We start from the raw sequence: 13,265 nt of genomic DNA on the forward strand, positions 1-13,265 counted from the left end.
CAGCACTAAAGAATAATGTAGAGTCTGCAAAATACTGCATAATATGGATGAACTTGGAGGACATTATGCTGAGTGACATAAGTCAATCACAAAAGGACAAATATAGTATTAGTTCGTTGTTGTGGAGGGTCAAGGAAAGGTTTATATATGGAGGGAAACTTTCTTTGTTGGTTGCCAGGGGTGGGAGTGGAGGGGAGGGAACACTGACAAAAAAAAATGCATTGACCCGTGTCACTTTAGGTTTGTGTATTTCACTGTACATAAATTATATTTAAATAAAATGCATTTAAAAAGTAAGCAATAACTATATTTATGAAGTATGTGAGGCAGATGGTGCTCACTGGGAACCATTGCATTGTAGGAAGGAACATCTCAAGATTCTGTCGGACATAAAAGGCATCTCAATCATCCCTAAGATTTTCACCTGCAGTAAGCTATAATATGAGATGAAAGGCCAGAGTTTAACAATAAAAAAGCTTTTTGAAAGTTTTAAAATATTTGATATAAGTAGGGATAACAGAATTCTGTACATTTCCGTTTCTAACACTTTCTAATTCTCATAAAACCCTAAGGTGAAAGAGAATTATCTAGGTATCTATAAGCCTCATTAACCATTCTCCTTTAGCTCCTCAGTCTTTCCAACTAACACACAGACTACCAAACTTTGGTTTCTTTTTTATTCTGTGATAGTTATTGGAGCCATATTTTACTCTCCATTTTCACATCTGCCACAGATCATATTCTCCTGATCCTACTAATGTTGCCTCCACACCAAAACCCCAGATGTAAAACTCAGATTTTCGACTGTATCAAATCTCAACCTCTCTCTAGATTTCAAGAGAAAGTCCTCCACAATCATCTCCCACACCCAAGACATAATAGCACACAAGTCCTTAAGCACCCATCCACACCCCATCTACACACACAGTTCTTGCTTCCACTTTTTAATTCAACATGCTATGTTCACTGTGGCAACAACTTTGATTTTCATCCACATTTGCTGAGCACTTTTCTGAACCAGACACTTGCCTATTGATCTTCACCAAGACGGCTTCCCAGAAATAGCCTTACCCATCCTTCAAGACTCAGATCAAGTTACACTTCTTCTATGAAACCTTCCCAACGCCTGCCCTCCTCCTCTCTTCTTCTGCAGTGAAGGTCAGTACCACTTCAAGGCCTTAGTAATGACCAGCAGCAGATACTAAATTAGCATCTTCTGATTGATTGAACCAGCTATAAATTACCCACTTACAGAAATGTCGTCCTTCCAGCAGGATTTTTCTTAATGCTTTGTCAATGGATAATGCTCCTTTTCCCTAAATGCTCTTTGCACTCCCTAAAATGCTAACAGTGATGTTTTGGGAACAGCCTGAGGAAAGCTCTGTTTACCAGAATTGATGTCTCAATTAGAGTGAACCTCTTCCTACTCCATTCTCCCTTGGCACTCATACCACTTGTTTTAGTTACCCCTAGTGCTGCTCTAACAAAAATTACCACAAATAGGTAGCTTTACCAAACAGCAGTTTATTCTCTTACAATTTTGGAGGCTAGAAGTCCAAGTTCAAAGTACCAGGCTCTAGGGGCTGGGTGAAAGCCCCCAGACCTTGGGTTTCAGATCTGCCTCTTGCTCCCAGCCCACTGATGCTAGAGGTGTCTCTTCATTCAAGCAGCTGCTGGCTGCTGAGGCTGACAAGCCCAAGGTCGACAAATAAAATGGCACAGTCCCAATATTACCAAACCACAGAGCAGGCCATTGATTCAAGTCCATTAAGAGTCCCAAGATCAGCAGACAACACGGCAGGCTGCTGAATAATGACTCAGCTACATTCAGGATTTTCTTATGTATAGGAAACAGACCACATCCCTACTCAGCTGCTAATGGCAGATTCCACCATGGAGATGATTGCCAGTCTCATCATGGGGAATAACTACAATCAGCTGCCCAGCTACTCAAAACCAGGCCCAGCCAAGTTGACACATAACCTTAACTACCACAATTTCACCCCTTGTCAAATTGGCACCTGTACAGATCTTCATTGGGTGACACCTGTATAGATCTCCTTCACTGGGTGGCTCTAGTCCCCTAGTTCCTCTGAGTGGCTGCCTCACCCCGTTGGCCTGGCAGGCCCCATTCCTCTACCTCTTGGGCATGACAGCCCTGCCCCCTCACTCTTGGGCAGCAGCTACAGCCCCAACCCACTGGCTCACATGAACCACCAGCCCCACACTCCAGAACCAAGTTGCTAAAGGTCTGACTCTTTGAAACCTAGGGGGCCGTTGTGGTTCCACCCCCAGAGGCCATGGTCCTACCCTTTGAGACTGAGGCAGCTCTGCTTCCCATTTCCCTGGTCTCTCTCTTTCTGCCGATTAATGCTGAAGGCAACCCACTTCACCAAGAATCTTCCTGCCCAAAAAGCATTCAACTTTCTTGCTCCATGGGCTGGCCAACCTGCTACTCCATCTCATGGCAGTCTCTTCTACCAGTTAATACCCAAAGGCAACCCACCTACCCAATGGCACCCAGCTTTCTCCTCCATGGGCTGGTAAACCTGTTGCTGTCTAATGTCAGTCTCTCAGCTCTGCTGCTGCCATCTCTCTCCCACGATTTCAGTGCAGGGATCTCAGGACAGATGCTCCTGTTTCTACATTGTAGGTATCTGTCAGAGCAGCACCCCATTCTCTTGGTACCATATTCTGTTTTGGTTACTTCATGCCACTCTAACAGAAAATACCACAAATGGGTGGCTTTAACAAACAGGAGTTTGTTGTTAGGTGCCATCGAGTCATGTCCGACTCATAGTGACCCTATGCACAGCAGAACAAAACACTGCCTGGTTCCATGCCAGCTGCATGATCCTTGCTATACTTGAGCCCACTGTAGCAGCCACTGTGTCAATCCATCTTGTTGAGGGCCTTCCCCTCTTTCGTCGACCCTCCACCTTACCAAGCATGACATCCTTCTCAAGGGAATGGTCCCTTCTGACAACATGACCTAAGTAGGTGACACGAAGTCTGGCCATCCTCACTTCCAAGGAAAATTCTGGCTGCACTTCCTCCAGGACAGATCTGTTAAACAGTTGTTGTTGGCTGTTGTTGTTTCTCTGTCCAAACGGCTCCCTGTACCATCTCTTGTAAGGTTGGTCTGGTTTTAACAGATTTCCTTAATTTCTCAAAGGTTTGTTAGTTCTTTTAGCAGTCCATAGTATTGCTAAACAGTGGAATAAACAGGAGTTTATTCTCTTAACATTTGGAGCCTAGAAGTCAGAGTTCAAAGTGCCAGGTCTAGGGGCTGGGTAAAAGCCCCTCGACCTTGGGTTTCAGCTCTGCCTCTTGTTCCCAGCCCACTGAAGCTAGAAGCATCTCTTCACTCAGGCAGCTGCTGGCTGCTGAGGCTGAGAAGCCCACAGTTAACAAAGAAAAATGGCACAGTCTCAATATTACCAAACCACATGGCAGGCCATTGATTCAAATCCATTAAGAGTCCCAAGATTAGCAGACAATATGGCAGGCTGCTGAATAATGACTCAGCTACATGAAAGATTCAAGCGTACCAAAAGCTACAGACCATTTCCAAAGCTTCTCCTAATTACCGGAAATAGACCACATCCCTAAAGCAGCTACTCAGCTTCTCATGGAAGATTTCACCATGAAGTTGATTGCAGTCTGATCATCAACTCAACTACCAACAGCTACCCAGCCACTCAAAACCAGAACCAGCCAAGCTGACACATGACCTTAACTACCACACCATTACAGATCCTGTCTCTTTGTTGTTGTTCTTGTTGTTGTTATGTGCCCTCGAGTAGGCCCCGACTCATAGCAACCCCTCCTTGGGTTTCCAAGACAGTATCACTATGGAAGTAGATTGCCCCATCTTCCTTCGGAGGAGTGGCTTGTGGGTTTGAACCGCCAGGCTTCTGGTTAGCAGTCAAGTGCCTTAGGCACTATGCTACCAGAGCTCCTACTGAAAGTCCTACCATCACCAAACTGTCTCTTTAGAATTAGAAACATTAACATTGCAAATGAGGTGTATAGGGCAGGGAGCATGTGTTACTCATCTCGGTGTCATGATTACAGCTTGGATCAAGGTAATATTACTCTTCTTTTTTGTTTTTTTCTTTCCAGCAAGGTTGCATTAATTCTGTCTGATCTTATCTTTTATTTTTCCTACATCTCCATCTTACATCTCATATTTTATTGATCTTAGCCATGCCCTGTGGATAAACATATATTTTAATTAAAAACAAAATCTACTGACAGAATATTTAACTGCTGTTTAGTAAATAATGTTTGCATTACTGATGATAACAGAAACCAAACCAAACCAAACCACGCTCACAGACATCATCGAGTTTATTCAGTCTCTTAGCAACCCCCATTGGATTTCCAAGGCTGTAGATCTTTACAGAAGCAAACTGCCTCATCTTTCTTCTGCCGAGTTTAACCTTTTGGTTAACAGCCAATCACCTTAACCACTATACTACAGAGTTCCTTGATAATAGGAAAAAGAGAATGTTATTAGGACTTTAATGTAAAGCGGGCTTCCTTAGCCTGTATACAGATTGTTCATTCAACAAACATCTACTGAGAGCCTACCAAATGGTAGGAATTATTGACATTTGGAGGACAAGGTGGTAAAGAAGACTGACCATGTATCCACTCTACTGGAGCTTATCTCTGGTAAAAGAAGATGAACAATTAAATTGAAAAATCAATGTATAAAAGAAACACACTATTGTCATATTTAATAAAAGGGAGCAATGCTGTTAAGAATGACCAGGGTGGCTGGCAGGTCTAAGGTGGTCCTGGAAAGGTCAGCCTCTCTGAGAAGGTGACATCTGAGTAAGGAACTGAATGACAAGAAACGACCTGTGGTAGGCAGGATGGCAGACCCCATCCCAAAGATGTCTATGTCCTAATTCCCTTATATGGCAAAAGTGACTCAGCAAATGTGATTAAGTTAAGGACCTTGAGATGAAAAGACCTGGATGATCTAGGACAATGGAGTTAGAGGTCAGAGTGATGTGAGGAAGAGACCACAAGCCAAGGAATGCAGGCAGACTCTAGAAATTAGAGAAAGCAAGGACCAGATTCTGCCCTAGAGTTTCTTAAAAGAGAACATTCCTATCAATAATTTGATCTTTGGCCTCTAAAACATGTCAGACATCTGATCTCCAAGCTACGGGACAATAAACTAGTATTGTTTTAAAGCACTAAGTAGTTGGTTATTTGTTACAGTAGCAATAAGAAGCTAATACAGAGTCACTGTCCTTGAGCATTTAGAAAAGCTGCTCCAGTAAAGAGTTGATTGCCCCAGCGTTCGACCTACTTTCCTTCATGACTTGGCTAAACCCAAGGCACTACAGTAGCAGGATTAATACCCATGTACCAAGCATCGAATTCCAAAGACAGGACCTCCCAGTCAACCATGCTTGCAGAGGTGTTGACTAAAATAAGTATTAGCATGTTTTCCTTGAAGTTTGTGTGCTGTTCTAACGCGCAGGAACCTGCCTTCTCCAGGTATCTGACTTAAAATTAAGCCAAAAAGAAGAAACACGTTTATTTCTTTAGTTTATCTAGGAGAAATAATACATTAAGTAGGATTAGGTTGCATTCCTATGATATTACCAATCTAGCTTATTTTTCTACACCAATGAAGTGAACCAGGATAATTCTCAGAAAGTTAGTCTTAGTCCTTGTCTTTTTAATTCAAATGAAAAGGAAATGCTCGAGAAGAAAGAATTACATACTATCGGATTTTCCTTTGGGGATGGTAGAGGAGTAAGGAGTAATGTACAGGGGAATGGCTAATATATATTGCAAAAATCTCATGTTTATTAACTTAAAATTCAAGATTAAAAAACTATAATGGTTCTCAGAGATATCTGAAAAATATAATTTTGCAGAAAATGCATTCTTTCAAATTACTACATAAGAATGATTTATGATTTAAGAAACTATTAAATACCACCATATCACAGAACAATATTGAGAGGGTCCCTAGAGCTCATACAAGATGACACCTTCATTTTACAAATAAGGAAAATGAGGTCAGTGTGGGCAAATACAGTCACACTAGTTGGTGGCAGAGCATGTATCTTCTCTCCTAGCAGGCCTTTTCCATCATGCTTCAATCCTTGCTTTCACAATGCAGCTCACTGGTGCTTGGAGGTATTACTGGGTTCTAAGAGTAATTATTATACTAGGAGCAATTTTAGTGCCAACATATGAAAAGAAAATCAAAACATGAAAAACGATCTTTAGAACTCTGATATGTTTTCACTGGGTAACTCAGTATCATTACCACATGTGACACACAGCACACTCTAGGGCCAATTTAAATACAAACTTCAAAACTGAGAATTACATTTGAAAGTATACATGGAAATCCACCTTTTAGGGAAAAAATGATACAGGTATAATAAAGAGTGTGTGTGTGTGTGTGTGTGTGTGTGTGTGTTAAGGACTAAGACTAGCAGTAAGGGTGCCATTTATAGAAGCTGTGAAACAAAAGACGCAAGGAGAAAAATGCAAAAATATAAAATAACTATCCAGATGGTAAGAACTCTTGATAAATCAATATCATTACATAAGGATAATTTTAATTTTAAATTTCAAAAATGAATCATAGAATTTTAGGACCAGAAGAACCTGATAAAATACCCAGATTGAAGCCGCTTATTATTCATGGGTAAGAGCTGAAATTTAAATGTGAAGTTAATATAATTCCCATGCTTCTTATGCATTCTGCCTCTTGACAGTCTTTCCCTTGGTCTCCCACTTCCAAGAGCTAATGAACCAGAGCCTACCTATACGTCCTAAAGAGCAAACGCTGCTAGGCTTTTCAAAATTGCCTTAAGGATAAACATTTTTTAAAAGCAAAGTTGGCACTAAAACATTCATGGGAGACTCAGAACTGTGACACAAGGAGAAAGGCAAGTTAGCTTGGGTTTTTAATAAAGTTCCATCAAATTATGAATCAATAAATTATTAAAAACAAGGTTTTACTGCATATAGCAGAATCTTCAGCTACTGAAAAAAAAACAATCCAAACTCACTGTCATTGAGTCAATTCCAACTCATAGCAACCCCTTTTGGGTTTCTGAGGTAGTAGATCTTTACAGAAGTAGATTGCTCAGTCTTACTTCCATGGACTATTGCTGGTGGGTTTGAACCGCCAACCTTCTGGTTAGCAGTCAAATGCCTTAGGCACTATGCCACCAGAACTCCTTCCTATGTGTCATAAATACTGCATGGCCATTTGACTGCTTCAACTTATTTTCTAAACAAATACAAGTGTAATTCCTTGTCTAATACCCTGAGTTCCATAAAATACAAAAATGCCAATAATGAGGGCTTATATGTACTATCACTCTTTTCTGCACCAGAAAAGGAAACTGAAAAATCACCATTACCTCACTGTGATTATTCCATTGCATATGTGAACTACTGGCAAGAGAGCTAAAGGAAACTGATGCTACGTATCTATTCACCAAGATTTAAGACTCCTCATTCTAGAATGTCCTGTGGCCACGTTAGCATGACAACTTTCCCATGGCTGGTTGTTTACAACCTGCAACTAATTTTGTGAAGCATAACTATATTACAAAAGCATGGTTAACATAGGATTCTACCCAATATGTAAAATAGCATTCTTTATGTAAGAACATTAATGTTCTCTATCCATTTTTTGGAAGTTCTGGTAGTGTAGTGCCTAAGGCATCTGTTAACCAAAAGGCTGGAGGTTCAAACCCACTAGCCACTCCTCAGAAGGAAGACTGGGCAATCTACTTCCATAGCAATACTGCCTCAGAAACCCAAGGAGGAGTGCTATGAGTCAGATCCAACTCGACGGCAGTGAGTTTGGTTTAGTTGGTTTATCCACATTTTTATATCTATGATTGTATGTTAAGCATCTGTCCCTTTTTTCTATCTGGCTAATTCTATCATGCCTGTAGTTTTTATATCATATGTTACATCTAATTTACACGTTACTTCAACCAAACTGTTCTTGAAATCCAGTTTTCTGTATTTAGAACAAAACTAGAACAGTGGCTGGTAGCAGGACATTTCAAAACAAAGTGAGACAAAACTAAACATAAGCAAACACAACAGTCTTTAAAAGCAGGCAGACCTAGGTTTGAATTCTGAGTCTTCTACTTATTAATGAAACAAATTAGGGCAAGTTGTTCAACATTTCTAAACTGAATAAAAACAGTAACACATACTCTGTAGACTGTCTGTGATATAAATGTTAACTTGGGGTTCATTCAACATTTATGGAGTGCTGCACATGTCTCAGGAAATATTCCAAGCTTCGGGACACAAAGATGAGTAAGATTTGGTTCCTCGACACATCAAACATGTCCACCATGAAAGAGAGGAGCTAGGAAACAAATAATTATAGAATATTTGTAAGTTGAATAATAGATACATGTATGAGATACAACAGACTTTTTACTTAAGAGTTATGAAGAGATGAGTGAGAGCTCCTCAGACCAACAATACAAGGAAAAGCACTCAGACAAAAGGATCAACAAAGGCACAGAAATGGAAACAGCTCAGCATGTTCAGGAAACTATAAGAAATGCTACATTACTGAGGCAGAAAATGTGAGGCAGGTATTATGGGAGGTCAGGCTGTACCAAAAAGCTTCTAAACTAGTAGTTCTCCATCCTGGTCCCATGTTAGACTTCCTGGGAAAGATTTTTTATTTTTTTTTAAAAATACTTGGGCCAAGGCCCTAACCTCAGAGATTTGATTCATTTTGCCAGGGGTGGAGCCCAGGCATCAATATTTTTTAAAAAGGTAACCATATAAGAGAAAGCCAAAAGGGAGGAAAAAGGGAATTCATTATGATGGCTTCCCTAAATAAATTAAATCAGGGTCAATAAGTTTCCAAAGACATCATACAAGTATCTAGCATACTGTGTCACTTATAGCACTTTTTTTCTTTTTTAAAAAAATAATAAGGAAACATAGCAAAACACTGGAATCCCCATGGTGTTTTCATATAATCGAACTTGCTCTCCGACTTAATCTCTAGTTCTGGGTATTGACTTTATTTGCTGTGAAAAATTTTACAACTGATGCAAATAAAACCTATTGTTCTTCTTTGGAGATGTATGATTATCCAGAACAGAGTATATCTTACCGATCTCAGAACTTAGGAACTTCTAGGTTAGGCCAAGCATACCATAAAAAATGCCTTTCTTTGAATTAGATGAGCTCTTAGAAGGCATTGGCTGGACTCGCCTTGCTGAATTTCCAGTTCTGTGCACCCTGGATTCTGTGAGTCTCCGACTGCTGAAGCCCTGCTCCAGTGGCTTCTGCTGCAGCACACAAGAGCCAGGGAGAGACCATGTACCCTCTCTGCTGGCACGAGCTCCCTTTCTCTCATCTCCATTCAGGAAGGCAGGCAGCCTCATTACCTATTTATGTTTCAGCTATCTTCTGATAAATCAGTCTCTCTATCATCTTGGCCATTAACCATGCATTACTAGCCCTTCAATTTTAAGGCCTGAACAAGAAAATGCTTACTCGCATTATCCCGAAAGTCAAAGCAGATCTTTAAGGTACTTGGTAGCCTAAGAACAACACAATATACAGTCATATTGAAAGATAATTGAATTGCAGTTCAAAGGACCTTAACATTTGGATGCAACAAAATTAGCAGACAAAATCAGCAAATGAATCAGCCTTGGGTAATGGATACTATTCCTTGATAAAGGAAGGGCCTGGGAGAGAGATCAGCGCTCTTTCCATCCCTGCTAGGATGGATATTTAACTCAATCAATCGCTGGATATTTAATTTAGGGAGGAGTTACTAAAACTTTCTATGCTGCACCTTTTTACCATATGTGAACTGAAAACAGTAAAATTATAGGGTAATGTGAGAAAAGTACTTTAAAATTGTTTTGTTTATGTGAAAAGAGTACATAAAAGCATGTTGCAAAGAATAATGCAGCTATTGAAAACTAAACAAAAGACAGGCAAAAAGGGCAGAACAGGGAAAATGAGTTAAGTGCTTAAGTGATTATATTTGCAAATGAATAACAAGTCCAGTTCAGCTCAAAACCAGATACTTAAAAAAAAAAAAAAAAAGTCCTTTAAAACCAGGTCTTAAAACAACTGCCTAAGGCATCCTCGGAAGGAAGGTTGGGCAATCCTACTTCCGTAGTGATACTGCCTCGGGTTTGACCCTACGGCACATAACAACAACAACAAGGCATCTGACTGCTAACCAGAAGGCTGGGTTCAAACCCACCAGCCACACTCCTTGGAAGGAAGGTTGGGCAATCTACTACCATAGAGATACTGCCTCAGAAACCCAAGGAGGGGTCACTATGAGTAGGATCCGACTTGCCAGCAGTGAGTTTGGTTTGGTTTGGTAAGACAATGACATGGAATCTTACAGTGCACTCATAGGTTAGAACATTTCCAGGATTTACTGCAGAGATTGAGAATGACAACTCAGCCCTCAAAATTCTTACACTGATGGGCTCCTACCTAACTACCAGCCAGAGTTTTCATTTGAAGGATAACCCGTTGTCCCTAAACTATAGAAAAATTTAAAGAATCCCTCTACATAGCATGTTTGAGAGAAAACGCAAATAGCCAATAAGAAAATTTTTGTTGTATGTGCTGCATTACATGTATCCAATCTATAATCTTTTTCTAGGACTCTAACTACAAACACATCTGAAGCTAATGAATTTAAATGACTTCAGTTTTTCACATATGTTATATGGACAAATCTATGGGATAACAACATAATCCAATTATTCTGCTGGATAAGGGTAATGACAGAGATCTCAAAATGACTTTTACTTACACTTTTTACTTTATTTAAACTTCTTATTGGAGCTGGTCACTGTTAACCTCTGCAATTAGGTAATCAATTTTGTCACCCCATCCTTAGCACTAAACACTTTCTCTAGAAAAGTGAAATGCTTTTTAAAAGTACTAAACACCACACTCACTGAGCTCCTTTTAAAAAAGTACACTGACTCTAAATCACCTCTGAAAGCAGGAAATCCTAACAGATAATGTTTTTAGTTTTGTTGTTATGTGCTGTCGAGTCGGACCCAACTCATGGCGACCCCTCCTTGGGTTGCCAAGGCAGTATCACTACGGAAGTAGATTGCCCCATCTTTCTTCCGAGGAGTGGCTGGTATGTTTGAACCGCCAGCCTTTTGATTAGCAGTCAAGTGCCTTAGGCACTACGCTACCAGAGCTCCCACTGTTTTTAGTAGACACAGAAAAATTCAACAAAGCAAGCCACTTTATCCACATTATACATTCAATACATCATATGTTCAATATCACTTGTGTGTCTGCCTGCTCATGTGTAGATATTATGATGGGTGGGAGAAGGAACACTTGAAAGCAATTGTAACTTGGAAAATAATTGTATTTTAAACAGGTAAAATTTGAAGTATTGATGAGTCCCTACTTAGAAAAGCCCAAAACAGAAGGAGTGACAATGGCCCTAAATGAAGGAGACGGAATATAGATCATCACTGATAGGTATTCTCGACCCAGGACCAGCTATTGGTGTTCTTAGCTGCCACTGAATTGGCACCCCACTCATGGTGACCCCCTGTTTTAGAGTAGAATGGTTCCACAGGGTTTTCTTGGCTGTATTATTTACAGAAGCAGAACTCCAGGCCTGTCTTCCACAAAACTGCCGGGTGGGTTTGGAACACCAACCTTAGAGTTAGTAGTCTATTGCAAACGACTTGCACCACTATCTAACAGTGTCTAATGACATAAAGTCAGAATGACATGCAAACCATTCCTTAGCTCTTAAATACATGTTCATACAAGTAAAAAAAAAAAGAAAAAGTACTAAACCTGGGAATTAGAATTAATTTTATGATACATGTCTGGATATAAAAAGAAAATAATAAAGCTCAGGATTGTCACTCTTCTTCACTGGCATGAACTCAGCATAAATTAGAAACAATTTTATGTCAAAGACTAATGGGATTTGACCCCACCATGTCAGAAACAAAAGGGATGAACAAATGAGATCACAAGGAGCCATCAGCCTAGTTACAGTAGGATGGCGGAGCTTTGGGGCCACTAGCAACATTACTCCCACTGCCACTGAGTCGATCCGACTCATAGTGACCCCTCCTTGGGTTTCCAAGGCAGTATCTCTGTGGAAGTAGATTGCCCAGTCTTCCTTCCAAGGCGTGCCTGGTGGGTCTGAACCACCAGCCTTCTGGTTAGCAGTCAAATGCCTTAGGCACTACACCACCAGAGCACTACCTACATCAGAGCCATTCAGTTTTTCCTGCTGCATAGACTCTCATCCTTAAAAACTGCACACATGAGGAGGTATGGGTATGATTTTCTGTAGGTTCCATATGTGACCCAGCTCTTTATGCATTTTGATACAATGCTGAATAAACCAAACTCTCTAGTTATAAAGTCTTCACTTACTAGGGGCAAATTAGGGTAGTTTAAATAGGGCCTGTTGGCATGCTGAGTCAAATAAAGACATCCTGATTCTCTTTTACAAAGGAAAATGGCTGAATACAATCACTCTCTCTTTTGTCTGATAGTTTTTTGTTTGTTCTTGCTCTGAGAGCAATGAATACTTTGAAAATAACGCAAAGGTCACTTTTCATTTAATTTATTGAAGGATACCCTAGGAGAATTTATTCACTCCACAGAAATGTGTAGGCAGTCACTCTGAACTACCAGCACTGGGTTTCTGGGAAGCTGCCTCCGGGCAAGTCCTCCTGACTGAGACGTTCCCCAGTCAGCATCCTTAGCACACTACCACTGAGGCTGTCCTCCTTGTCCCTCTCTGGCCTTCCCTGCATGCTCTACCATTTCTACTACCATCAAGCTCTGAGCCTCTACTGTATGCACAGCAATCCACTCTGAGGATGATAATGTCCCTGGACCACAGATCTTTATTGTCTGGAAAGACACTTACTACTGTACAAGGCAGAAATCCAGTACTAAACTATTTTGCACAAAGAATTTTGCCTGTTTTAAAACTGTATGTAGTGACTTATAAAAACCACAGAGGATAATGGCTAAGACTGCAGATTCTAGAGACAAATTTCCTGGGTTCAAATACTAGCTCCATCCTTTCCTAGTTGAATAATCTTAGGCAACATATATAAGCTCTCTGTGCCTTAGTGCCTTTTATTATCAATTGGTGATGATAGTGCCTACCTGTGAGGGTTGCTGTAAATATTGAATGTGTAAAGCACATAGAAGACTGTAGCTCCATAAATGTTGTA

General features: G+C 40.4%; 1 protein-coding gene across 1 annotated transcript in view; it reads right to left on the minus strand.

Annotated features, from left to right (window-relative positions):
• Positions 1-13,265, minus strand: part of ADAM22 (ADAM metallopeptidase domain 22) — a 339,260-nt gene that overhangs the window by 273,534 nt on the left and 52,461 nt on the right. The window lies entirely within an intron of this gene.

This window comes from Orycteropus afer, unplaced genomic scaffold (genome assembly GCF_000298275.1).
Source record: "Orycteropus afer afer isolate SDZICR_OR568_19922 unplaced genomic scaffold, OryAfe1.0 scaffold00063, whole genome shotgun sequence".
NCBI classification, from domain to species: domain Eukaryota; kingdom Metazoa; phylum Chordata; class Mammalia; order Tubulidentata; family Orycteropodidae; genus Orycteropus; species Orycteropus afer.